The sequence below is a fragment of the Dromiciops gliroides genome, chromosome 3, assembly GCF_019393635.1.
Source record: "Dromiciops gliroides isolate mDroGli1 chromosome 3, mDroGli1.pri, whole genome shotgun sequence".
NCBI lineage: Eukaryota > Metazoa > Chordata > Mammalia > Microbiotheria > Microbiotheriidae > Dromiciops > Dromiciops gliroides.
In genome coordinates this window covers 215,197,771-215,225,111 of record NC_057863.1, presented here as the reverse complement: position 1 = coordinate 215,225,111, position 27,341 = coordinate 215,197,771, and the positions used below count along the sequence as shown (strand labels likewise).

The 27,341-nt window shown below is 39.7% G+C and overlaps 1 protein-coding gene across 8 annotated transcripts in view; it reads left to right on the top strand.

Annotated features, from left to right (window-relative positions):
* Positions 1 to 6,589: 6,589 nt before the first annotated feature.
* The window catches only part of CDKL5 (cyclin dependent kinase like 5), a 245,965-nt gene continuing 225,213 nt past the window's right edge, over positions 6,590 to 27,341 (top strand). For 4 of the 8 annotated variants that reach the window (XM_043992512.1, XM_043992521.1, XM_043992520.1 and 1 more), the window contains exon 1: positions 8,212 to 8,359. The gene's annotated coding sequence lies outside the window, so the exon portion shown is untranslated. Of the gene's footprint in view, positions 6,719 to 7,043; positions 7,328 to 7,832; positions 7,909 to 8,211; positions 8,360 to 10,019; positions 10,166 to 27,341 lie in introns of those variants that run through there. The other 4 variants (XM_043992514.1, XM_043992513.1, XM_043992517.1 and 1 more) reach the window with 4 other exon arrangements.

The following is a 27,341-nucleotide window of genomic DNA, read 5'->3' as shown; positions in this document are numbered from 1 at the left end:
CATTTTACTCCAAACCAATTCATGTAAGCCTTATCATGTTTCTCTGACTTATCCCATTCATCATTACTCATGGCACAATATTCAAAACATTCATGGGGCAGCTAGATGGCACAGTGGTTAAGCACCGGCCCTGGATTCAGGAGTACCTGAGTTCAAATTCGGCCTCAGACACTTGACACTTACTAGTTGTGTGACCCTGGGCAAGTCACTTAACCCCCGTTGCCTGAAAAAAATCAAAAACATTCATATACAATAATTTGTTGGGCTTTTCCCTAGTTGATGGGCACCCTTTTAGTTTCTAGTTGTTTGCCACAAGATAAAGTCCTGTTATAAATGGTTTTTTTTAATATAGGACCTTTCTTTGTTTGATCTCTGTGATATTTATGCTGTATTAATAGCCAAAGAATATGTATAATTTCATGACTTTTAGGTTATAGTTCCAAGTTACTTTCCAGAATGATTGGACCAGTTCCCAGTTGTGGGGGGTGAAAGATGAAATGACTGAGGAAACAAAGGTTTGAACTTCTGGATTATTGATTTATTAAGCAATACAAGCCAATTTCATAACAGATTGGTTTTGGGCCTTCAGCTTTGGCACTGGACCCTAAACACAGAGGGAGACAGATTTTTGTGCATTAAAAAGAGTCAAATAAGACCAATTAACAATTGACCAGGATACAAAAATTAGGTGATCTGATTTTTGTTTTGTTTTTTGTTTTTTGGTGAGGCAATTGGGGTTAAGTGACTTGCCCCAGGTCACACAGCTAGTAAGTGTTTAAGTGTCTGAGGCCGGATTGAATCCAGGGCTGGTGCTCTATCCACTGCACCACCTAGTTGCCCTATGATCTGATTTTTGATTGGAGGAAAGAGTAAAGACTTTCTAAGTTGGGAGGGGGAGAGCAAACAGGTATAATTTCTTGAAATCAGAAAAAGAGGTGTCCTATTCTCCACAAATAGACTGCATGCAATCAAAAGAACATGGAAACAATAACTAATTGAAAAGTATAAGACCAATTTTTGGATAAGACATGTGGGTTGTTTGAGATTTACAATTGTGAGAAAACTACCTGCATCAATCTTTGGATCTGACCACATTTATGATCAGCCTAACTTATATCCTTAGTTAAAGATCTCTAAGCAGCAGGTAGAGGTGGTCCAACTTCCCAGTCATCTGGAGTCAGGTCCAAAAAATTGAATAAGGTTTTCTCACAATTCCCACAACTGAATAAGGCTTTCTCACAAGACAAAAATTGGACTAGACCCATAATTGAACAGAAAGGAAACTGAGTTAGATCCAGAATTGAGTCACAAGATTAAGTCAGTGTGGTTCACTCAATTCCTACTACCATTTGCTATTCTAATCTCCTCACAGGCTTACATAGCAATAGTTTTATTGTGCTTCTCCTTCCATAGTCTCTCTAACAACTCTTTAATTTTACTTTTTTTTGAACCGCAGATGATTTAATTTGTATTTCTTTTATTATAAGAAATTTTGAGCATTTTTTTCTTATGTTGTTGATAGTTTGGATTTCTCACATTGAAAATTGTTCATATTCTTTGACTATATCATGATTAGGGAATAGTTCTTAAGCTTATGTAACTGAATTAATTCCCTATATAGCTTGGATTCCGACCTTATGAGAAAAGTTTTTATGTACCCCTTTCAGAACTAGGGGTAGAAGGTCTAAGAAAAAGATAAAAAAGCAAAAAGTTAAGGTTGTGAATGGAATTATATAAAATTTAAAATGATAGCTTGTTGGTAGTTGCTGAATGGGAATAGAAAGAAACACAAACATTTCTTAGATATGCATAGCATCCTTACAAAAATCTACCACATTCTCATACACAAATACAGAAAAGCAGAAATATTAAACACACAGGACAATAAAAACTATAATCAATAAAATATATTTTTGTTGAAAGATTTTATCCTTTGAAGAAAGGAGTCAAACTTAAATGTAGACTAATTTAATCCTAAAGAATTGGTGGGTCAAAGAACAAATCATAGAAAAAGAAAATAATTTCAGCATAGAAAATGACAATGAGTTTATATATCAAAACATTTGGAATATAGATAAAGTAGTCCTAAAGGGAAAATATATGTCTCTAAACACTTCCATCATCAATAACAAAAGAAAACAGATAAATGAATTAGAAACCTAGAAAAAAATGGATTAAAAAAAAACCCCTTCCAATTAAATACTAAAACAGAAACTATGACAAATACAGGAAGAGAGGAACAAAACTGAAATTTTAAAAAATTGAATTGATAAATAAAACTAGAAACTATTTCTTTAAAATAGTAAAATAGATATACCATTAGTTTAGTTTTTTTATCAGCATCAAAAATGAAAAAGGATAATTCTCAAAAAATTAAGAAATAAAGAAAATGATTTTTGCTCAACTATATGCCAATAAAACCAAAAACTTAAATGAAGCAGATGAGTATCTACAGAAATAAAAATGCCCAGAGTAACAGAACAAGAAATAGAGAATTTAAATAACCTAATTTCAAGAACAGAGATTGAACAAGCCATAAGTGAACTCTCAAAGAAAAATCCCCCAAGAACATTTGGACTTTGAGGTGAATTCCATCACTTCTATCAAATTTTCAAAGAACAATTAATTCTAATATTACATAAATTATTTGCAAAAATTAGAAAAAGACTTTGGGGCCCTACACGAACTAATTTTGTGTAAGAGCAATCCTTCCTCTATAAATTCTCCAAGCCTATGGAACTCTGCAACTGATAAAAAAGTTGTTCCCATTGGTCATTGTTTTAGTGATTCATTAGCTTTGCTAAATAAACTCCTGCAGCCTCTCAAGTTTCTTGGCCCAAATAGCCTGAACACTGTCTGAGTCCCATGAAGGAAGAAGTCAGTTCTTCAATGGTAGTAACCCTGTGGGTAGTAATGGGGTAGGTCAGACTGAACCTTTCTTCTTACAACTGGCAGTTACCAGTCCCATCTTAAGTGCTGCTCCTGTTCTTTTCTCAGCTAGCTCTAATCTCCACATGGTTGGTTTTTTTTTTATCACATTCTCCAGCACAGTGCCAAAGATCATGCTTCTCATCCGTGATTTGTCTCTACCCCCCATTAGCATTAGCATTAAACTATGCTATGGCTAAATCCATAACTTGTTCCTCTGCCTTCAACTCCTTGTCCCTAAAAATAATGTTAATTTTTAAAAAATTATTTCTGCCTCTGATTGCTGAGGAACAATGATAATATCTTTTCAAACATCTCTTCACATTGACAATCCAGCTTTTCCAAAGCCATTAATAAGAGCCAAGAAATTATTAATCTTTTTAGATTTTGATTCTCCTTGCCAAACTCCTTAAGCACCCATTGAGCTAACTCTACAAGGTCAGAGGGATCCCCCCTCCTTATCTCACTGAGAGGGTTCCTTATAAAATACTAAAAGTATTTCAGCAGCAGGATACCAGGGTCCTCTTTCTGGCCATTTAATAACACCTGGGTCCCTTCCACACCTCCTTTCCCATACTTCAACAATTATGAATTATGAATAATTATACTATGTTATAATATAACAATTATATTATTAATAATAATTATGAAGTCATTACAATAGGCTCCTGTCAATTAATGCCAAATATTCTGGGTTATTCTCAGGTCAGTCCAGTCATTCAGGTTTAAGATTAGCATGTGATGATAGGGTGCCATAAAAATGCAAGAAATTTACTTAAGATAATATTTAAAAGGATACAATTCAGATAATAAAATGTTACCTCCTTCCTGCTCTACATTTTCCATAGTAATGGCTGTGATTAAGTCTGAGAGGCACTTTTGTAAGGCAGTGGCAATTCTGCTGAAACACAGCACCACAGTCCCATAAACTGAGTCTTTTATGCCTCAGGTGACATGGAAACTAAACCAATGATGATCCCAAGTTTCCTGCCTACTTAAGGGGAAAGGTAGTCCTGCCTGCATACAACAGGTGTTGCTCCTACCTCAGTCACAAAAATTAGAACCTTAGGGTCTTAGGACTGGAGCTTGGAGTGCTGGGTCAGGGGAGAAAGCTAGAACATGGGAGTCTTGCAGAATGAAGGTGGCCAAAGACTTTGCCATTGGTGGGACTGGATGCAGGCTACAAGATGGTGAATGCTCACCAATCAGAAGCCCAGGGTCCCAGGGTTGCCACCTCTTATTCCATATCTTGGGATTTATGGGAATAACTAGATTAATGCTGTGACGATAGAATCCCCTATAAAGGGGATCAGTGAATTCTTCTCCTTCAAAGGTTTTAAAACTGTCCTTGAGACTTAATTGGTTTAGAGAACTGATACACAGGCTGTTGACAGAGCTTCCTGTTCACCTGAGTCATGAGGCCTCCGGTTGGGTGCTGAGGCTTGACACATTGACCACAATGGGCAGCACAGAAGTTCTCAACTGAATCGGTGCTGTATCCCCAATGATTCCTTTCCCTAATTGAAATGTCCTTCCCTTGTTTTGTTAATAGTTAGATGGACTATGAGTATTTCAATTTATTCCATTTTAGAACCAAAGGTACCATTTTGATCTGGTAGGCCCTGGCTTATTGCAAAGAAAGAGTCAGGAGCCTACTGCCACCCCAAGAGGGCTAGTGAATGTGGGGAATATGTTCCAAATTTAGTTCTTAATGCAGAGAATTAACAAATAGCTGAACAATCTCCACCTTTTAATTGTTTAGTTCAGTCAAGAAGTAGTAAACACTTATTATATATCAAGCAGTGTGCTAAATCCTAGGGATAGAAAGTAAGGCAAAAACAATCCCTACCCTAGAAGACTATATATATATATATATATATACATTTGGACTATATATTCTAATGGAGGAGACAACAAGTGGAAGAAAATAGACAAATACACAAGATGCCTACAAAGTAGATGGAAGAGACTTCATCAAATAGATGAGGACTCCCTAAAGGGGATATAGTACCATTGCCAGTCCCATGGACCTCTGGAGCCAGAATATTCAAAGAGTATCTCCTTAAGGTGGTTTTGACTCAGAGTTGCTTCTGGTCTTTTTTCCAGGCAAGATCTGCATTGCTACAGACATATGAAAAGTCCCAGAAGTGCACATGGATAGAGTGAGAGGTATGCACCTGTTGTAGTGCTCATTAAGAGGTGGTCTTAAAGTTCAGAACATCCCCTGTAGGCCACCACAATATATTGTGTCTGTCAATTTTTAGATCCCTGGTTATTCCTTTTGGGATTCTTTCAGGTGATTGCTGTGCTATCTTGAGTATTAAAGCTCTACCTTATTGATAAGTTGGATGTGCCCCATCTTGTGGGTCCCCATTTAGAATACTTTATTGTCACCATGCAGTCTGTTAACCCCCAGGCAGCACTTCTCTGGTTGTGACTGGATGGGAAAGCAGAGCCAGATGATTTAATAATTTAAAATAAGGTACTGGATTACATTCCCCAGTATTGCTTTTTTCCAACTGGTATTCACTTTAAAATAAGATATAAAATCTGTCACCTAGATTTAAGTTGAGCGGGACTAAAAGGATAAATAGCCCTTTACCTCCCACCTCCCTTTCTTAATTTGTAAACAGTGGCCAGATATGCACACCTTAGTTTGGATTTTACTCTTGTATCTATGGATATTTAACAAATACTTTTGACAACCATGATGGTAATGGTGATGATGGTAATAATAATAGGCTATTTTAGAACTATGGATATATGAAATGAGAGATATCGTGACTGATTGACAATTAAGTCCTGTCTTTGTTACATACTCCCTGTGTGAACAATCACAAATTGCTTTAAGACTTTAAATTACAGAGGACAGAACAGATTCTAGGCCCAGATTGGTGGGGGGAAGATATATAGAGTGAGATTTACATACATGTGACACACACATTTGATTTACCAATCTAGTTGACTCTAGTAATAGGTGACAAATCAAGATGATGGATTTTTGTGTATTTTAAAGTTAATGCCACTTGTTATTAATGTTTGAGAGCATAGTGTTGATAAGGTCAACTATGATGTTCCAGTTCCATAAAGAAAAGGGCACGATGCTGCCTAATTCAGAGGGAGCTAGTTATCTAGAAAATAAGTACCTTAGTCACAGTCAGAAATTGGTTGAATTAGTGGCTCAATCACTATCTTCACCATCATTGAAAAAACAACTCACTTGTTTATCCCACTAATCATAAGTCACCTTTGGCTACCAGAGACAATACATTCTGTATAATTTAATTCAACAAAGCTATATTACACAAGTAGTTTATCTTTGTATTGAGATAAAAATAACTCAGACCTAGTAAAAATGAGCTTTCAGTTATTAAATTTCCCCTCTCCTTCAGGGTCTATAAAAATAAATCAAAGATAATTATTCTTATTTTGATTCCACAGAAGCATTGTTATAGTTTCGGTAACAGGAGTTATTAATAGGGAAATGGAGATGAATTCCTCAGGGATCTTAGCTATCCTTACTTTAAGCTGGGGGTATACAACACTGTTTAAATTTGCATACGTTGGAGGACAGAGCTCTGGTGTTCCCCTCGAAATGCTTTCCATTATTGCTAACTCCGGGCTGCTAGCTACAAAATTAGCTGGCACTCTTCCTTCAGAGCCAGAAGGATCATATACCTCCATGTCGCTATCGGTTATTCACCTCTATGGGAAAAGGTGCATTAGCTTGAACTATGGGGATGCCAAATTCAGTATTTCCTGTTACAGTGACTGTCTAAGAGAAATATAGGTAAGATGTTTTTCGATTCCATTAGACAAATTCAATGCAGCAAACATTTATTGTGCGCCTGCCATGTGGAAGACTTAGATTTTATTTAACGTGTCTATTTCCTATTACAGCGCTGCAAATTTTTGATTTAGTGGTAGCAGTAACCCGATTACAGCCTCAGCGTCAGTGATTTTTAAAAAAGAGGAATCCCCGAAGCATTCTTCCCCCTCCCCCGCCCACCTCACCTTGCTTTTGCACCCAGATTTATTTTGCCACTTAAAATACTATTTAAAGCAAGTGGCATTCTTGTCATTTGCACAGTGGCCACAGAACATGTTTAGTCTTTCACGTCGTTTTCGTCTCCACCCTCAATTTTAGTTTTTTTTTTTTTTAAGTAAATCTTGCTGGAGTCCTACACAGGTCTAGAGATTTCTACCCTTCTCTTCTCGGTTTGTGATGACTTCATTGCCTCACCGCTAGATTAGGAATCTGCAGTTTGAGGGGGCTGTGCCTTCTCCAGAAGTGAGGCACAGTTTGCAGCAGCAAGCGGCATGTGCACGAATGGCATTCCCAAGTCATCCAGCTATTTGTTCCCAATTCAGAGAAGAGGATGTCAGAGTGCTGGATAGGGTGAGTGTGTGTGTGTATGTGTGTGTCCGCGTGTGTGTGTCTCCGAGCTTGCAACAGTTGGACAGCGGCAGTAGCAATGGACCGCGCGACAGCAGGGACAAGTCAGTCCCCACCCTTTATTATATTATTCACCTTGCAGATGTCCATGATTCCGTTTCTTCCTTTTCCCTCCCAGGCCACTTTACATCCAGATGTGCTCCCTGCCAGCTCTCCTGTCTCTCCCCCTCCCCCACGTCTCCCCCTCCTTGCAGTGCATGCGTCCCCTCCCTGGGTGTGAGGCTGGGAGAACTCATTACAGGCAGGATTTCCCCTCCTTTCTGCAGTGACTGGTGGGGGACCGGGCCTCCCCTTATCATCCCCCTCCCACAGTTTGTGCCACTGACTCTTTCCCAGTCACGCTTTCAGGCTGCCAATCCTTCTCTCCCCTTTCCTCCTGCTGGTCCCCCCTCCCTCCTTTCTCCTGTCAAGCAGCAGCCCGGCCCCGCCCCCTCCCATCCTTCCACCCCTGGTTGCTGGGGACTGACGAGTCAACCAAACCTAGCGCGAGCGACGCTGCGAGAGCGCGCGCGCGCGGCCCCGCGGTGAGTCTAGCGTGTGTGTATCTATATGTGTGTGTATGTATATGTATGTGTGTGTGCGAGTGTGATGTAAAAACGTTCGGGGCCTGGGGGCGAGACTATCGATGGCGAAGAGGGGAGAAGGAGAGATCTGGATTGAGAGGGAGAAAAGTAGACCGAGAGGAAAAGAAAGCCGCTCCCCCGCATAGGTTCTCCCCGTAGCGGGAGGGGCGGGGCCTCTCCGGGGGCGGGACTTGGAGGAGCTCGCCCGGGCCCGAGGGGCCTCCCCATTGGCCGAGGCGGCCCGGGTCGCCGGCGCTTGGGTGGGTAGCAGGTTCGGCTGCGCGTTCGCCCGGTCGGGAGGGCGGGGCCGGAGGATTCGATTAGTTGCCACTGCCGCTGGGGTAGAGAAAACAGCGACGGCTGCGGCGGCTGTAGCGGTGGGAATCCCCACTTAGAGCCGGGATAGAGTGGGGTGAGTGAGTCCCGCCGTTCTCCTTTCCTCGGGCGCCTCGCCCTGGCCCTCCCGCGGTGGGAGAGGAACCGCTGGGTCTCTTCGGTGGTGGGGGAGGAGGGTGGGCGGACACCGGACGGGGGCGACAGGGCGGCCCCGGCCCTCGAGAGTGAGAGTAAAAGGGTGGGGGTATCACTGGGGGAGGGGCTGCCTCTGCCCCTTCCTCCTCCTTCCTCCCCACTCACCGCTGCGGGAGCCCCGGGGGGCTTCCCGGGAGAGCCTGGAGGGGAGAGGTTATCTCTTTTTTTTTTTTTTTTTTTTTACTGGGTAGGGGGCGGCTCTGTCTAGTCTCTCCTCCCCCCCCCCCCGCCCCGACGCGCATCAGGGTCCGCTCCAGCAGTGGAGGATGCCTCTGTGGGGTGACTTGGGTGCGCGCGCGCGCGTGTGCGTGTGTGTGTGTGTGTGTGTGTTTATCTCGTCTCCCCCACCTCCAGCCCCCTTCCCCATTGGAGCTTCCTCTTCAGCTAGCGAAGTGTCTCCTCCACCCCACCACCCCTTGCGCTTTCTTTGGAAAAACCTCTCCCCCTGCGGGGTGCCCTAAGGGGATGGGGGGCGGGGAGAGGGCTGTCACCTCTGCCTCTCGCTTGCATCCTCATCGTGATGCTCGCCCACTTTCCTGAGCCTCGGTGATGTGAGCCCTGGAGGATGGGAATCCGGGGGCTTGGGGGGAACTACGAGTGCAGTGCCAGGAGTTGTGGGATGGTCTCTGAGCCGCCGAACTTGACTTTGCTGACCTTGACTTTGTGGGGATGAAGGATGGCTCCCTCTGCATCCTCCGCTGCCCCCGGTCGATTTGCTTTACAAGTTTTCGGGTGTGAAGTTAATTTCTGGAACCACAGAATATAAACATTCCTTTTACCTAATGGGAATGAAATGTTTGGCATTTCTTTCGGTTTAAGGATATGTGTGTGTGTGTGTGTGTGTGTGTGTGTGTGTATGTGTATGTGTGTGGTAGGTGTTAGGGTAAAAATCACATCATAGATTCTTCTCCCATAGTTAAACATTTCATGTTCCTATTGTTAGTGTGCTTAATAACTAAACTGCTTTGATTAAAAAAACAAACAAACCCTAGACATTTCAGTATAAAAAGGCAATTCACAGTTGAGAGTTTCTGTTCATCTTAATGTTAAAACACACATGATGATGGATCTAATATAAAACCTTGTTTCCACGTTCCTACCCTTAAGTGCAATAGATTTTTTAGCATTTAAATAGTCGCAAGCCAGTGTCCTCTTTAATACATTGTTTGTATTTTAACCAACTCCTTTGATTAAACGACATTCTCATTGATACGAGGTCATAAGAATCTTTTAGGTTGGAACATGTTCTAGGCACTGTCACTGTATAGCAGAGTGTGGAAGGCTGCAGCAGCATTACCATTTTGACACTCTCAGTGGGTGTTTCTTTTGACAAGTGCACATAGGAGAACATTTGGGAAGAGGGGGGAGGGTTGGGGAGGAAGGGGAGAGAGGAAAAAGAAGCATAGACTCAAAACTGCTAAGGTCCTGTATGCTGAGCATCTTATCCATACAAGCAAACCTAGTTTAAAAAGGAACCATTTAGCTGTATTTAATAATAAAGCTCAGAAAAACAGCTATACTGGCAAAAGTTAACCATACAGTGTTAAAACAAGCCACCCTTGGACGCTAGTTGGAAGGTTACAGCATGAGGAGAGTAGATGCCAATTCCTTTTCTTGGTCTGACATCTTTGAAATGATTAATTCCATATAGAGCATTTTAATATATGGACAAGAGTGCTTTCTACAGGTAATATGTTCGTTTTTAAAACTAGATTTTTGTGGTATATTTACCCTTTTTTGAGGTCAGTTTACTTTTTTTGTAGCTATGGCCTTTAAATTATAATTTACTTATGTTTTCTGGATACATACTGTTTTATTATTAGTAGAATTTACCTGTGGTTAATTAATTAATCAGTATATGTTCTTTACAGTGCTTCATGAGTTTTAAAGGAAATATCTCTAGTAGCATCAGATCTCACCTATATGAATAATAGAAGTAATTGCTTGCAAATCAAGTGTTTTTTAAACCGGGTGTTCTGAGGTAATGGCAGCCTCATTTCATGATGACCCTCTTTAAATTATTTTCCTTTTGAAAGTGTGAGGAAATAGAATGTGGGGAAATTCCATTCAGTGTTAGCTTTTTCCGCTCCTTTTCCTTTAGCTTCGTCATTATGTCCAAAAATCTTTGTAAGGCTACCACAGGCAATAGTTATTTTTTTTAGAGATGACATTACTCTCCACAGAAAAAAAAATAACATTTGGTGGTAATTTTAATGCTGTTCACTGGTTCACTGTATAGCCTTTTACTGAGATCTGAATTTGCTAACTTTAATTTATTAACTAAATATTTAGTTTACTAACATTGTGTGTGAATTCAAGAGAAGAGAAAATAAACTTCAAAGGCCCTTGCATTTTTCATCCTTGTGAATTCTGCCCCACCCCACCCCCTTCAGAAAAACCCCTTTCTTTCCTATTTGTATACGTTTCATCTTCATCTTCTATTGTTTTGTAGATTTCTTTAGAAAAAGGATTATGCCATTTTTCATTGTTGTATTCCCATTGCCTAATATAGTGCCCTGAAGTAGGTGCTTAATAAATGTTTTTTGAATTGACTTTTTTTAGCATAACCAAATATGATTTGGGTCTTTAGCATTTTGGTTATTTTGGGGTCTGTCTCCATTATTTTCTTTTGGGTGGTATTAGGGATGCTAATATCACCAGTATCGCATTAATTTCCGAGCTCTTAGAGTAATGAAAGCATGTTTTGAGTATAAATCCATGTGTACAGTCAAAATTATTAAAATATCATTTTGATAAACTTTCATATTTGAATACAAAATAGTGACTCTTGTTCAGTGATCTAACTAGTAATTCAGCAAGTATTTTAAAGAACCAACTGTATGCAAAATACTGTCCCATGTCTTAAAGAGTTGAATATAGAGTTTAGGTAAGAGTTTTCAGGGGCTCTATGGAGTTTACAGTTTAGTAGAGGGACAAGATACAAACATGGCTAAATACAATACACAATAAGTGCATTTACTGAGTTGCAAAAATGTTTTTAGTTGGATAATATAAATTATCTTAGGTTCCCTAAGAATTTGATTTGCTGTCATTTAGCAGCATTTTCATAGTGTATAGGAGAGATAATTTCTGAAGTTGCTTGTTCTAATAATGGACTCAACATGATCCTCTAAAATGTTATTGTGGAAAATGAACCAATTAAAAGGTGTTGCCTCTTTTTGCAATTTAAAACATTTCTTCCTATTTATTTCTTATTTTAAGCTACAGAGCAGATATCTTAGGTAGTGGTTTTGTGTTTTTCAGTGAAAAGTTATATTTTGGGTGTTTTTTTGGGGGGGGGGGCGTTCAATGTCCCATTATATATAGGACAGTGCTTGGATACTTCATTTTTTAAGAAGTGTGCTTTTTTTTCACTTGATTTTGTGATAAAATACACATCATCATTAAATATATTGAAATACAAATTTTAGTTCAGAAATATTTTCCAGTGGGAAGTCATTTACATCCAAAGAGCCTGATGACATTTAGGAATTTCAGTATTATTAATTATTAATTGAGCATCCTACTCAAAACTTTTTTTTTTAATATTTCAAGGATCTGGGATTTCATTAGCTGGGGTTTTTACTCCATAGATGAAGATTGAAATACTAATGACTTGGTATATGGTTTTCAGGAATTCCTGGAATCTTATAGCTAATCTGGAGATGCTTTCTCCAAACTTGGAAGCACTTGGACAACAGGTCCATTCCTTCCCTTTACTTTTTTTTTTTTTTGGTGGAGCAGTGGGGGATTAAGTGACTTGCCCAGGGTCACACAGATTTCCCTTTACTCAAGTATTTTTAATTTAGTAGGACCTCCTAGGAAACAACTTGATTCCAAGATGAGACATTGGAATATGATTAGTAGAGAATTCTTGATATTAAAAGTTAAGATGTAGAAACTGTTTTGTAAATCCCAGAGTGTTATATAAAAGAATTGTTTATTAAGAAGATAGTTCATCATGTTAAAAAGACCCAGGCTCTGCCTGTGTTAATTGGCAGCACTTTGAATTAAACTAAAATATTAAAAGAAAAAAAAACCAAACCCCAGCTCTTTTAGAATTAGATTTTTATTAGTTATGGACATGATCTCTCCTAAAGCATAGTCAGTCCCTTCTTTGGAAGTCTGTTTCATGGTTACAATTTGCTTGTGATTCAGACCTTAACTTTTATTGTTTTTTAGTTAGGGGGCCAAGCAGGCTAGAGCTTAGATGGGTTGATATAAATAAAGCAGCACTTACTGGAAAAACAACTAAAGGGGGCAGCTAGGTGGCGCAGTAGTTAAAGCACCGGCCATGGATTCAGGAGGACCTGAGTTCAAATATGGCCTCAGACACTTGACACTTACTAGCTGTGTGACCCTGGGCAAGTCACTTAACCCTCATTGCCCTGCAAAAAAACCATAACCAAAACCAAAAGAAAAACAACTAAAGGTGTAAGAAGTTTTGTTATGTTGATTTCACATGTGAAGAGTTGCTCATTTTTATTGGCCAAAATAAGATGCTTGTTAATATTTCACCAGTTGATATTTCATTATTTGTCAAATAATAAACTTTAAGTTACTTTGATGAAATCACTATTCTAATCAAGGATATCAGGATGCATTCTGATTTCAGCAGATATTTATTGAATACTTATTGAATGCTCACTATTGAGTGAGATTCTGTATACCATAAGTTTAATTTGTGGTTCAGTCTGTTATTCAAAAACAATGGTAAGCATAAAACCTATAATTATTTCAGTCAAATTCAGTGTTAGGTAGATTTTAGGGAGGTGATTGAATGGAATAAAGTTTACAATTCTTGAGCTAATTGCATCTTCTGAAACAGAATGTCATAGCTTCTCATGTAGAATTTTAAAATTGTTTGATAGGAAGAATTTTCTGCTATTTGCAATGTCTCTATTTTCAAGGCATGCGGTTAATAAGCCATCTTACAGATGCCAAACCTCAAAGAAACAGGGACAGAGAAGCTGATATGTTTTTTGGTAAAATAGGAAGTTTTTAATAATTGATAGAAAACCATTTCCCTTTTGTTACTAGTGAATTTGAAAGCAGTGATTGCATATTATAAAGCCACGAGGCTGTAAATAATCTGGGCCAAAACTGTACAGTCGCTCAGTTCGTGTGGTGGATTTATAACTTCTTGTCTATTCCTTTTAATGTTTTTACTATTTATTTATTTATTCATTCATTCATACATTTATTTTCGTGGGGGCGGTGGGGGTTAAGTGACTTGCCCAGGGTCACACAGCTAGTTAAGTGTCAAGTGTCTGAGTTCACATTTGAACTCAGGTCCTTCTGAATCCAGGGCCCGTGCTTTATCCATTGCACCACCTAGCTGCCCTGTCTATTCCTTTTAAAAGCTGTTGATTTTCAACATGCCTCATGGCTCTATAGTATGCAATCACTTCTTTCAGATTCACAATATACCCTTCCCAGGACTTGCTAGACTGTTTCCATTTAGATCCCTGGGTAGGTCAGATATTGATAAAAGACACCAATGAAAATTATTGTTCTTTTGGCCTTCACATCACCACCCCCTCTTCTCATCCAATCATTTGATAAAACCTGTCACTTTTACATCTTTTGTCTTTCTTCTTCCTCCGCTTAAACGATTTCTACCTTAGTTCAACCCTTGATCACTTCTCTCCTAGATTATTTTATTAGCCTCTTAATTAACTGGTCTTTCTGCTTCTAGTCTTGTCATCTTCCAGCCTCTCTTCCACATAGTTGTGGAATGGATATTTTAAAAACATAGATTTGACCATGTCACTTTACACCCCCCCCATACTCCCCAACGCAGATACTTACAAATCTTCAGTGACTTTCTGTTACTTCTAGGAAAAAAAAAATCAAAATTCTCAGCTTGGTTTTTAAGTAATCCACAATGTGGTTCCAAACTACCTTTCCAAGTTTATTTCACTTTAACATCATTTCATCTCTTCCCGCCCCTGTTTTGCATAGGTCGTTTCCCAATGCCTAAGTTTCCTCATCAACTTTACCTCATACGATATCTGATCTCTAACTTTTTTTCAAAGTTTAATTTTCAATGTTTAATTCTTCTGTAAAACTTTTCCTGATTTTTTCTCAGATATTTTGTTATTTGTCAGATATTTTCTCAGTATATTATTATTATTATTATTATTATTTTTTTTTTTTGGTGAGGCAGTTGGGGTTAAGTGACTTGCCCAGGGTCACACAGCTAGTAAGTGTTAAGTGTCTGAGGCCGGATTTGAACTCAGGTCCTCCTGAATCCAGGGCCAGTGCTCTATCCACTGCGCCACCTAGCTGCCCCTCAGTATATTATTAAAAAAACTTGCTGTCATGTCATCATAGTTTTTTCCAGTATCCCTCCCCTTCCTAGAGAGCCATCTGATATAATAAGTAGTATTTGTTATTGCTATTATTGTTTTTCTCCTAAAAGACCAAAAAAAAAAAAAGAGGAAAAAATCAGCACGAAATGTGCAGTATACAACACCTGTGCACCTCCCACATCCACAAAGGGGTAGGTTGGGGTTTGTCTGCTTAGCTTTCTTAATTGGAGTTATGTTTGATCTTTATAATTTTGCTACATTCGCTTTTGATTTGTGTGTGTGGTTGTACTTTTCATTTTCATTGTTGTAGTCATTGACTATGTTCTTTTCTTGGCTCTGCTTGCTTTACTCTGCATCAGTTCATGTAGATCTTTCCCAACTTCTCTGTGTTCATTACATTCATCATTTCTTATAGCACAGTAATATTCCTTTACATTCATGTGCCACAATTTATTTAGCCATTTCCCATTACATGGACATCTGACTTTACTTCTAATTCTTTGGAATATAGTAGCACAAAGAGTGATACTTTTGGTGTATATAGGGACTTCTTATCAGTGACTTCCTTTAGGTATAAGCATAGTAATGGAATCTCTGGGTCAAAGGGTATGGATATTTTATAAATTATTTTTCACATATACTATAAAATTATAGAATGTAAGCTTCTTGAAGGCAGAGACTTTTGTTTTTGTCCTTTAATCTCTAGAGCCTAGCAAAGTGATAGGTAAATTTATTGATTTGAATTGAATCATATTTTATAATTCCCACAATATCTTCTTGTAGGTAATTTATGACCATTTGTTCTAAATATTTGCATTGTCATACATTATTTTAAATTCCATATATTCTAAACCTTATACCTAAATTTCCATTAAAAATAAATGAACTTGGGGGCAGCCAGGTGGCACAGTGGATAAAGCACCAGCCCTGAGTTCAAATCCAGCCTCAGACACTTGACACTTACTAGCTGTGTGACCCTGGGCAAGTCACTTAACCCCCCATTGCCCCCCCCCCAAAAAAAAACTTTTGAGGTAATTCCAGGATATAAGGAACTCTGGAAAAAGCTAATGATTTTGAGAGTTGGCATTAGCATAGTGAGTAGACTACTGGCATTGGAGTTTGAATGACCTGGGTTCAAGTTCTGCTTCTGACCCATTCAAGCTTTCTGATCCTAGGGAAGTCTCTTGATCTTTCATTGCCCTAAGGCAACTCTCCTAGGCCTATAAGTTGAAGAACTGGTGCTAACTTGCATTGGTAGAGAGAATTTCCTCATTGGGAGGATGTTAGGTAATCATGTTAGTTGAACAAAAAAATAAAGAAAATAATTTATTTGGCAAGTTAAAATTATCTTGGATTTGAAGATCAAGGACAGATACTAAAGAAATTTTATTGTGTTTGAGCTTTTATCATTCTTGAGAGATTGATGTTTGTCATACATTCTAACAGTCTGTTTCAGTACATTAATATATTTTAATACATTGTTCCTTTTGTTCTACTTTCATCAGGACTGTGGTGGTGAAGTTAATAAATTTAGTCTTTGAGGAGTTATAGCTGCTTTTCCCTGCCCACCACAAATTTCCCCTCTTATTTTAGGGTTACGAAGCAGGCAGAACTGGGAAATTAGACCAGGAAGAGAGGAAGGCATCACAAGCCATCTTGCTTCTCTCATATAATTTCCCTTTTTTCCAGTGTAATTCTTGGGTGGGTAGGCCCTCCTAAGGGAATGGCAAAAAGGCCATTCTTTTTTTTTTTCCATTTCTTTTTTTCTCCTTGTAGCTTATTTTGTGTGTGTGTGTGTGTGTGTGTGTGTGTGTGTGTGTGTGTGTGTGTGTGTGTGTGCTAGGCAGTTGGGGTTAAGTGACTTGCCTAGGGTCACACAGCTAGTAAGTGTTAAGTGTCTGAGGCTGGATTTGAACTCAGGTCCTCCTGACTCCAGGGCTGGTGCTCTATCCACTGTGCCACCTAGCTGCCCCTTTTTTCTTCTTTCACCCTATTCCTCTTCACCAGTGTTTTGCTTCTGACCACTGCCTTCCTCAATCTGCCCTCCCTTTTATCAGCCACCCTTCCTTTTCTTTACCGTTTTCTCCCCTGCTTCTGCCCTCCCTTCTATCAGTACCACCCTTTTCCCCTTACCCTTTTACTTCCTTAAAGAGTAAGATAAGTTTCTTTATCCAAATGGGTGTTGGAGGGGCCAAATTTTAATTGGGGAGTGTTAGGCGGCTCCCTGCAATATTGGGTCAAGGAAGGAGATTAACAGCCTTTTTCAAAAACAGAACAGGGTTTATTAACAAGAACGAACTTAAAGACACAAGTAAGATTAGTAGAATTAAGGGAAAGGAAAAAAAGTTATAGGGGAAAGAAAATAATATCACCTGAATCACACCACTGCCTAGGGCTCAGCAGAGCATAAAGCTACGTCCTGTCTCTTTCCAGCTCAAAGCCAGAATGGCGAATCTCCTCCCTTCTCCTTCCCAGCAGACCTCAGGCTGTCCACATACAACCCCAAGCTAATTGGTTGGCAGCCCTGACTGACAGTCACATGACTGCCCTCACTGGACTTTCAGTCATTACAATTTTGCCAGGCCCATGTCAGCGAGTGGTGATGACGTGAGCTGCCAGTGCCATGGTGACAACTACAACCAGTGGAGGGAGCACCTCGCCATTGTGGAGGCACAGCGCCTGAGCCCCAGGCCGGTGGGCACACCTGGGTTTTTTAATTCTAGCCAAAAGATGGGGTCATAAAAACCTCAAATCACAATTAATTCTTTAGAGTGTATATGTTATTCCCCATTTAAACCCAATCTGAAGAGAGTAAGGTTAAAACAATGCTCACCCCTCCCTTATTTCCTTCTATTATAATAGTTTTTTTGTGCCTCTTCAATCCACGTCTCCTTTCCTCTCCTCCCCCTCTTCTCCTTTTATTCTGCCTCTTAAGTTTCTTTATATCATAATAGAGATATAGATCTCAAGAGTTCTTCCCTCATAGGGATATAAACAGTTAAACCTTAATGAATAACTTTCCCCCCCCTATTCTCTTGAGTCTTGAGACCAATTCATCTTCTCCCTTGAAACTTCACATGTAGGCATTTTAACAGCATTGTCCTCATCTGAGTTTGTGTTTTGGTTTTTCCTGTCACCATAGAAGCTGTCAATGGTAAGGGTCCTTTTTTGTTTCTTACTTTGTAGCTTTTTTTTTTTTTTTTGGTGTTTTGTTTTGTTTTTTGGTGAGGCAGTTGGGGTTAAGTTACTTGCCCAGGGCCACACAGCAAGTAAGTGTCAAGTGTCTGAGGCTGGATTTAAACTCAGGTCCTCCTGACTCCAGAGCCGGTGTTCTATCCATTATGCCAAGTTGAACAATTGCATCTCTGTCTTTTTGTAGGTTCTGCAGTTCCAGAATTTGTTTTGAAGCTTGATTTAATATTGTTTTTGAGGGAAACTGGGGAGAGCTCAGGCAACTTCGCTGCCATCTTGGCTGCCCCTTCTGAACCCTCATTCTTTTTCGAGATACATAAAGAGGTAATGTCATAGGTTAGAGGTGATTTGTCTGTAGCAATTGCAGAAATACAATGTTTACTAATAGACACCTTTCCATGGGAAAGTGATCCTTTCAAGTGCCAGACAAGTAAATCAGTAACTCCTTGTGGTTCATCATATCCTGAATGTTTAACTGTAAAGAAATCAGACACATAGCATTGGTCTGATATTATCAGCATATGCTATTCTCATAACTGAAACGAAAGTTATTGAATGTGTTCAGAAAAGAGAAACAAAGATTTTGGTAATCTGTAATACGAGTCTGTTGTTAATATGCACTGCTGTGTAGTAGAAAGAGTATTGGACTAAGAATTTCATGTGAGTTGGGATACCAGTTGCCTCTTGTTATTTCTCTGGCCTCAGTTATCTCTGTTGGAAAGTAGGGATGATAATGATGTTTACCCTTTTTGACCTTAGATGATTAAATGAGAGAGAGAGAGAGAGAGAGAGAGAGAGAGAGAGAGAGAGTGTGTGTGTGTGTGTGTGTGTGTGTGTGTGTGTGTGTGTGTGTGTGTGTGTATGTATGTATAGGAAAGCATTTTGCAACTGTAAGTTGCCATTTTTGCCCCGAACAGGAGCTAGTCATTTAGTCATAATGAAATGTCAGACTCTCATCACCTCGAACCTAGACGATTGCAGTAGTCTGCTGGCTCATCTCCCACTCACAATTCTCCTGATTTCCAGTCTATCCTCTATTAAGCTGTCAGGTTGATCTTCCTAAAGTGCAGATCGGACCAGTTACCTTCTCACTCAGTAAAGTCCAGTGGCTCCCTATGACCTCCAGGATAAAATGTCAAATCCTTTGTTTGGCTTTTAAAGCACTTGGTAACACAGCTCCTTCCAGCCTTTCTGGTCTTCTGACACCTCACTGACCTTTATGTAGCCTGTGATCCAGTGACTATGGCCTTCTTACTGTTCTTTGGACATAATGACCCTCCCTGTTGGGACCCCTAGAGTTTTCACCAGCTGTTCCCCCTTCCTGGAATTCTCTCCTCACTTCTGTCGTCTGGCTTCCCTGGCTTCCTTTTAAGTCCCAGCTAAAATCTCACTTTCTGCAAGAACCCTCTCATCCTCCTTAATGTTAGCACCTTTACTCTGTTTTGTTTTTTTTTTCTTTCCAGTTTATCTTGTATATAACAAGTTTGTACATTGTCGTTTACGTGTTGGTCTCCCCCATTAGTCTGTGAGTTCTTTTATTGTAGGGACTGCTTTTTTTGCCTTCCTTTGTATGCACAGCACAGTGCCTAGTACTTTGTAGGCACTTAATAAATGCTTGATGACTGACTAGTTAATTGGCTTAATGATTGTATGGGTTATGGGAGTGGTGGGGGAGGGGAGGGAATAAGCATTTATATAGCACTTACTATGTGCTAGACAATCTGCCAACTACTTTAATAAATATGACATTTGAGCCTCACGTTATCTTATTTACCCCTGTGAGGCAGGTGCTATTATTATTCCCATTTTACACTTGAGAAAACTGAGGCAGACAAGTTAAACATCTTGCCCAGGTTCCCAGAGCTAGTAAGTGTCTGAGTTTGTATTTGAACTCACTCAGTCTTCCAGTCCGGGCCCAGTGCTCTCAGGCTCTATTAGTGCTGCAGTGGCACCATTAACTCCTTCACTTTTTGGCAGTGAATTTGATGTCAAGAAAAATGTTGGCTTCCAGAAAGCTTGTAAACAAACTTATGGTATAAGTATTTTATTCATAGTTGTTCCCTTAAGTAAGGAAATCAGTAACAGGTATAGTCCCTGTCTAAGTCCTTAGTCTTATCATAGCAGTTTAAGCCACATTGTGATTTTTCTGTAAGTTGTATAATTGCCATATTAAGAATTACTTTGCCCCCCTTAAGATTGCTTTTGGGTAAATGAGATCTTATTAGATTTTTTTTTTAGCCCTGTGTGAGGTAGGTAGAACGGGTGTTAATTATCTTCACTTTATGATTGAGCAACACAGGACATAGATTTTGAATAAGTTGCCTTAAGAGCCAGTGATAAAGCCAGAGCTACATTATCAGTCTAGGCCCAACCAACCAAGTTGGAGTTGTGAAAATTTGGCCGCAGTAAAAGGTTATGTATACCTATTTTATATGCCTGTATGTCTGGAGTCACATAAAAATTTCTCTGGGAAAAGGGGTCTTGAGTGGAAAAAATATAAGAAGCTCTGGGTTAGAGGTGCAGTTTTTAAAAATCAGCAGCCCAGGAAAAGAGACTTCAGATAAGTTAATTATGTAGCAATCTGTTTGATTCCTTATAACAATTAAAAAAATAACATTAAAAAAATAAACTTTTCTCTAGGAAGATCTGTCTGCTAGTGCCCAAAGAAATGAGTTTCACCAGACTCCCTTAGGTCTAGAAGCAACTTGCAACAGGCATGTTCTTTGTGGGTTTTTGTTTTTGTTTTTTTTTTAGTTTTCAACATTTGTTTTTATAAGATTTCTAGTTTCGAATTTTCTCCCCCTGCCCCCAAGACAGCAAGCAATCTGATACAGGTTATATATGTACAATCACACTAAACATATTTCTGCATTAGTCATGTTGTGAAAGAAGAATTAGAGCAAAAGGGAGAAACCTCAAAAAAAAAAAACAAAGAAATGGAAATAATATGGTTCAATCTGCATTTAGATGCCACAGTTCTTTTTTTTCTGGATTTGGAGAGCACTTTCCATCATGAGTCCTTTGGAACTATCCTGGACTATTGCATTGCTGAAAAGAGTCAAGTCTGTCATAGTTGATCAACACACAATGTTGTTGACACGGTGTACAATGTTCTCCTGGTTTTGCTCATCTCACTCAGCATCAGTTCATGTAAGTCTTTCCAGGTTTCTCTGAAATCTGCCTGCTCATTGTTTCTTATAGCACAATAGTATTCCATTACGCACCACAACCTGCTCAGCCACTCTCCAGTTGATGGGCATTCCCTCAACTTCCAATTCCTTGCCACCACAAAAAGAGCAACTATAAATATTTTTGCACATGTGGGTTCCTTTCCCCCTTTTATGATCTCCCTAGCAAAAAGACCTAAAGGCATGTTCTTTGTAAGGCCAAAGTAATTTTACCGAATTTTCCAGAACATCTTAATTTGCTTGTCATCCATTGCACTGGCCATCTATTTTACAGAAATTACCAGTCATTTTCTAAAGGTTTCTTCTCTTTTTCTCTGTTTTCTTAGATTTCATCTAGGTATTTACATTTTGTTAGTATCTACAATTTTAGTTTCTTTATAACAGTTGGAACTTTTAAGTATGATTATATGTAAAAGACAATTGCTTTCCTTCAGCCTCCCATTTTTTCTCTTGTGGTATTAATGTTTTAGCAGTGTATTTCTTTGTTTATTAAAGTTTAATTCTTTCAACTTTATTTTTTCAAGGTATAATCTTTTAGCTTATTTTCAGTGATCAGTAATTTAGACATTTTTTGAGTGTTTGAAATATTGTGATGCTAATTTTTTTTGCTTATACTATATTTAGAAACACTGACACCTATAGCATTTTTTCTCAAAAAGACTTTTGATTCTTTATATATTGCCTGCCTTCTCAACTTGTGAAACTTTTACCTCCATTCTCCTGCAGACAAACAGGTTTATGCAAAGTCTTGGAAGTCTTTCTTGACATTACATGAATACCAGTGGAACACAAGGGATGTTCATAGCATCTTCTTTGCTCACGTTACTTTAGATGCCTAACTCGTTCCATTCACACACGTCTGTGATGACAATATAGTCTCCAACATTGTTCACACTTTCTTTCTTAGCTCTGACTATCCTCTGTAACCTTATAATCATCTTTGCCTCTAAATCCTGCCTCCATAATAATAATGCATAGAAATGCTATTTGTTGAATTGAATTGAATATTCTAATTTGTCTCTTACTGTGGGTGTGTGTGCATGTATTTGTATGTGTGTGTGTATCTATCTATGCCTGCCCTGTAAGATCTTTTTTGGGGAAAATCTTCAGCCTCATTAAACTTTCCCTTCTGTGATTATTGCTTTTCCTATATCTCAGATTTTCCTTTTGAGGTAGGTTTTCCAGGTTGTGATTGTACTAGAGCACTATTACCTACCTTTTCACCTGGACAAAGAGGAACTGCAAAAATTGGTACCACTTCCTTCATATATTTCTTTGAGTTTCATGTTTGATTCAACCTTCGGTCCCTTTTTAATATTAGTTCATAGGCTTTCTCAAACATGTTATTCTTTTTTTTTTTTTTTTTTTTAGTGAGGCAATTGGGGTTAAGTGACTTGCCCAGGGTCACACGGCTAGTAAGTGTTAAGTGTCTGAGGCCGGATTTGAACTCAGGTACTCCTGACTCCAGGGCCGGTGCTCTATCCACTGCGCCACCTAGCCGCCCCTCAAACATGTTATTCTTCAGGAAACCCCCCAAAACATTCTTTGCCTGATCTCTTTTAACTTGCAGATTCAAGAGCTGCGTTCTAGGATATTTTTGTTTTCTCTATGCTCTGTCCTAGGCATCTGGTGGAAAAGAGCTATTCTATTTCATATTTCCCTCTCTTAGTATTTTGTCATTGTTCCAAAGCAACACCACACTTGGAACCATGGATCAGTTAAAATATTTCTTCTGCCCATAATGTGATTGCTCTATTTTTATTTCTGCATACAATAATTTAGAATAAATATTCTGATGCAATCCAATAGTTGATCCGCTTTATAGAAACATTGCTTAGGTACTTAGACAGATACCTTATTTTCCCTTTTTTTGCTTTTTGTCTTTTGACCCTTTAACTTACTGTTTGCAAACTTTGCTGAGGCTTGAGTAGGGGAAAATGATAGTATGATGAACTCCAATCCAGAGCAGGTCCAAGGTGAAGTCAGCCTTTGGTGCTTATTCTCTGACCCACCTGTCTCTTTCCTCTTAAAATACCTGCCTTTTCTTACCCCAAACATCTGGTGTTTCATACATTCTTCATGCTCCCTGCTTCTCTCATCAAATTTTCTTCTCATATTTCTTCTTTTCTTGGGGTCTTTGCTATATATTTTCTAATATTCCAGGATAGCTAACTTCAGAAGCTGAATTATATAAACACATTAGTGAATGCTAAAGGGCTAACCCTTTCTAGTAATATGTCTTTTTTTTTTTTTTTGCGGGGCAATGGGGGTTAAGTGACTTGCCCAGGGTCACACAGCTAGTAAGTGTCAAGTGTCTGAGGCCGGATTTGAACTTAGGCACTCCTGAATCCAGGGCCGGTGCTCCATCCACTGCGCCACTTAGCCTACCCTGTAATATGTCTATTTTAAAGAGGTATTTGGAAAGGTGTTTTCCATCTACTAGAAATGTAGTCTATGAACTGAAAAGGAATTCAGGCACTGACAGGGCAGTTGGGGTGAGTTTTCCAGATAATTTAAAATTTCCACTTATGAAGTTATTAGTTTTATTTAACTTGTAGGACCAACTTTATTCCTATTTCACAATAAAGATCATATGTAGGAAGGGAATGAAAATTCAATTCAGCAAGCATTTATTGAGCACCTGCTATTTATGTGTCAGGGATACAGAGACAAATTTGCCTTCTATGGGTAGGGTGGGGTTAGGGACAACATATACATAGAAAATTAAGTACAAAATACATATACAAAGTAATTTCCTGGGGCAAGGCATAGATCTAATATGAATGAGATGCTGTGTGGTATATTAGAAAGAACTTTATCTGGAGCAAGAGGACCTGGGTTCCAATCCTACTTCTGATGCTTATCATGTTTGTGACCTTGGATAAGTCATTTCACCTCCCTGGGTGTCAGTTTCCTCATCTGTAAAATGAGGGTGTGGGACTAGCTGACTTTTGAGTCCCTTTCTAGCTTGAAATCTAAGACCTTATTGTGATGGAGGTCTACTGGCCTTTGGTGTGCAGTTCTTAGAACATGTGCAGATGTTCCTTGCATGGTTTGGTGTGTGCCTTCTTTTAGGGCTTTGTGATGATGGTGATGGTGATGATGATGAAAAGGAGGAGGAGGAGGAGGAGGAGGAGGAGGAGGAGGAGGAGGAGGAGAAGGAGGAATTGTGTTCTCCAGGTATCTGAGGAAGCTAGAAGACCTGGTGACTCCAGGGTTGTTTAGCTGGAACTCAGTATACATTAAAAAAAAGGAAAGACCTACTTCTTTCTGCCCTTTTCCCTTTCCTCTCCCCCCTCTCCTTTGTGGCTCTTGTATGGAGCAAACTGCCTCAGTTTACCCAAATAACTCGAGGAGACCACCAAGTCAAGCAGAGACAGATTTATTACATTCCCATAGGAATGGGCAAGCTCAATATCTGAACCGCGCCAGCTAATACATGCCTTGACCTTTTATAGGAATATTGGTCAGAGGGGAAGTCCCCGCGCATACTAGGTCGAGCTCACAATCTAACATCCAATCCTGTCTCACCCAGGGTGCGTGTTCAGCTCGTGATCAATGTATGGAGACATGCATACGTGTTCTAGGAACAAGGGGGAAAAGGGGAGGGGGAACAAACCAAAGGAAGAGGAAACAGGGGAGTGACAGTCAGATGTTTCAGATCTCACAGATCTCACTGACTCCCCTCTCCCGGCCCCTGTCTCTAAAGATATTCAACCTGAATAACAGGAAGAGTCACTCAGGTGCTTTAGCATTGTTTTGTAGTTGTGTTAATTCTAGAAGGATGACTGGGTTAAAATTTATCTTCAGCTATGTTGGGAAGAAAAGAATAATCCATTGTTGGGACCCCAGGGCCAAGGGGATTCTGCTCTGAGAAAAAGAGACATGTCACTTAACATCTGGTCTCAACTTAATTGCTGCATCCTGTGCCGAGCCCAGTCCTTTCTTCTTGAGTCCCGAGTATTGAATTGGTGGGCTAACTCCCTGACCCAGGGACTCAACAGGGACTGGGGTTCTGACACATGATGGATTGCAGACAAAACTAATATGTAGCTGACAAGTGGGGAGACTGAGCAGAAGTAAAAATACTGTTAATTGGCAATAAAACTTAAAGGAGACAGTGAGAATTTGACAAGCAATAAACTTCTAAACTAACTATATTGGGGCAGGGCTGGGTACCTTCCAGACCCCATCCTCAGAATTTAATCTGACTCAAATCCATAATCATATCATACACTCTGAAACAGGAGAGCTGCTTTTCACAGCCTCCTCTGGAATTGCAGAGGGAGAAGGGTCACTTGACCTGGCCATAAAGGCTAATGAGCCCTTGGCTGCCTCTCTCTGTTTCTTTGTGTTTATTCTTTCTTGACCTCAGGCAGACAGGTATTCTTCCAGGAAGTGTCCTGGCAGCCTTGTGAGTAAAGAAAATTCAGAGGTCCAGAAGTGGTGATGGCAACAGCAGTGTCCACCAGAGCTATAGTGGCCACATGATGAGTGCAGAGACACATCAGACTCAGCATGGTGGTCTCCCGAGGAACAGCAGTTTTATGGAATGTAACCCCTTATGGTGGAGAAAGGTGCTAGCTAAGGATTCTAGAAAATCACTGACCCTGGGAACCCGTTGGAGAATTGCACCCTAGAACTTCATGATTTCGGACTATGTGAAGGGAGAAAAGGACTCCCAGGGCCAGGAGTTGGGAAGTATCTCTTTGCCACATGTGTTCTTTATACATGTCTCACTGTCATTGTACTTTAAGCCCACCACCCTTCCTGTGGGTTGAGTATTATGAGAGAGACAGACAGAGAGACAGAGACAGACCCTCCACCCCACCCCCATGGGAGAAGGTGTTTTCTATTAGCTTTTCTTACTGTATTGTCTTAGTAAATACCTTTTCTAAAAGCTAATTAAGTCTGATTGATAATGGAGAATATACCACTGGGGAAAGGAAACAGCAAACCATTCCAGTATCTTTGCCAAGAAAATCCCAAATGGGGTCATGAAGAGTCATACGCGACTGAAATGACTTAACAACAACATACTTGGGGGCTTGAGTGCTAGAAACTTAGCCCCTCATAGGTGTTACCTCTAAACCTCTAAGTAATAGTCACCTGCCCTCTTGTGGTTGCTAACCTGTGACTAAGAGAAAAGTTGGGAATTTGCTATAATCCTTATAAGAATAATTCATTATTCATGTGATGGGGATTCTAATGGGTACCCTGGAAGGGCAGAATAGCATGTGGGAGTGACATGAATGAGTATATGATATATAGGGGCAGTGGAGAGAATTAGTGATGACCTGGGAGGGCAGCTTCATCTTAGGTATCTTACAACTCAGATCACAAGGACTTCTCAGTGGAGCTATTTGGCAGTTAGATAGGCTTTTCTGAGTAGTCATGCTAATGCTGATTTGATTAGCAATCCTTGAGTTAGAGGTAGAAATGTAAGGGAGAGCTGTAGTGGTAAATCCTTGATCCTATATGATCTTTAAGGCTAGGAGGCTTGGTGGAGCCCTGGAACCTGATTGGTTTTAGAGTGGTATATTTGAGATACTCAATCTTTAATCCTTTGGCAGTACCCTAAGGGCTTCCTTTTTTTTTTTTTTTTTTTGATGGGGCAATGGGGGTTAAGTGACTTGCCCAGGGTCACACAGCTAGTACGTGTCAAGTGTCTGAGGCCGGATTTGAACTCAGGTACTCCTGACTCCAGGGCCGGTGCTTTATCCACTGCGCCACCTAGCTGCCCCTAGGGCTTCCTTTTTTGATAAGTAGATTTCCCCCTTTAAAAGTTATATTTTAGGGGCAGCTAGGTGGCACAGTGGATAGAGCACGGGCCTTGGAGTCAGGAGTACCTGAGTTCAAATCCGGCCTCAGACACTTAACACTTACTAGCTGTGTGACCCTGGGCAAGTCACTTAACCCCAATTGTCTCACTAAAAAAAAAAAGGTTATATTTTACATTAAAGGAACCTGAAAGATTTACAGAAGTATAGTAGAACTAGATTTTATCTTTTTTTTTTTTTTTTTTGGTGGGGCTAGGAGGGTTAAGTGACTTAACCAGGGTCACACAGCTAGTAAGTGTCAAGTGTCTGAGGCCAGATTTGAACTCAGGTCCTCCTGAATCCAGAGATGGTGCTTTATTCACTGTGCTACCCAGCTGCCGAACTAGATT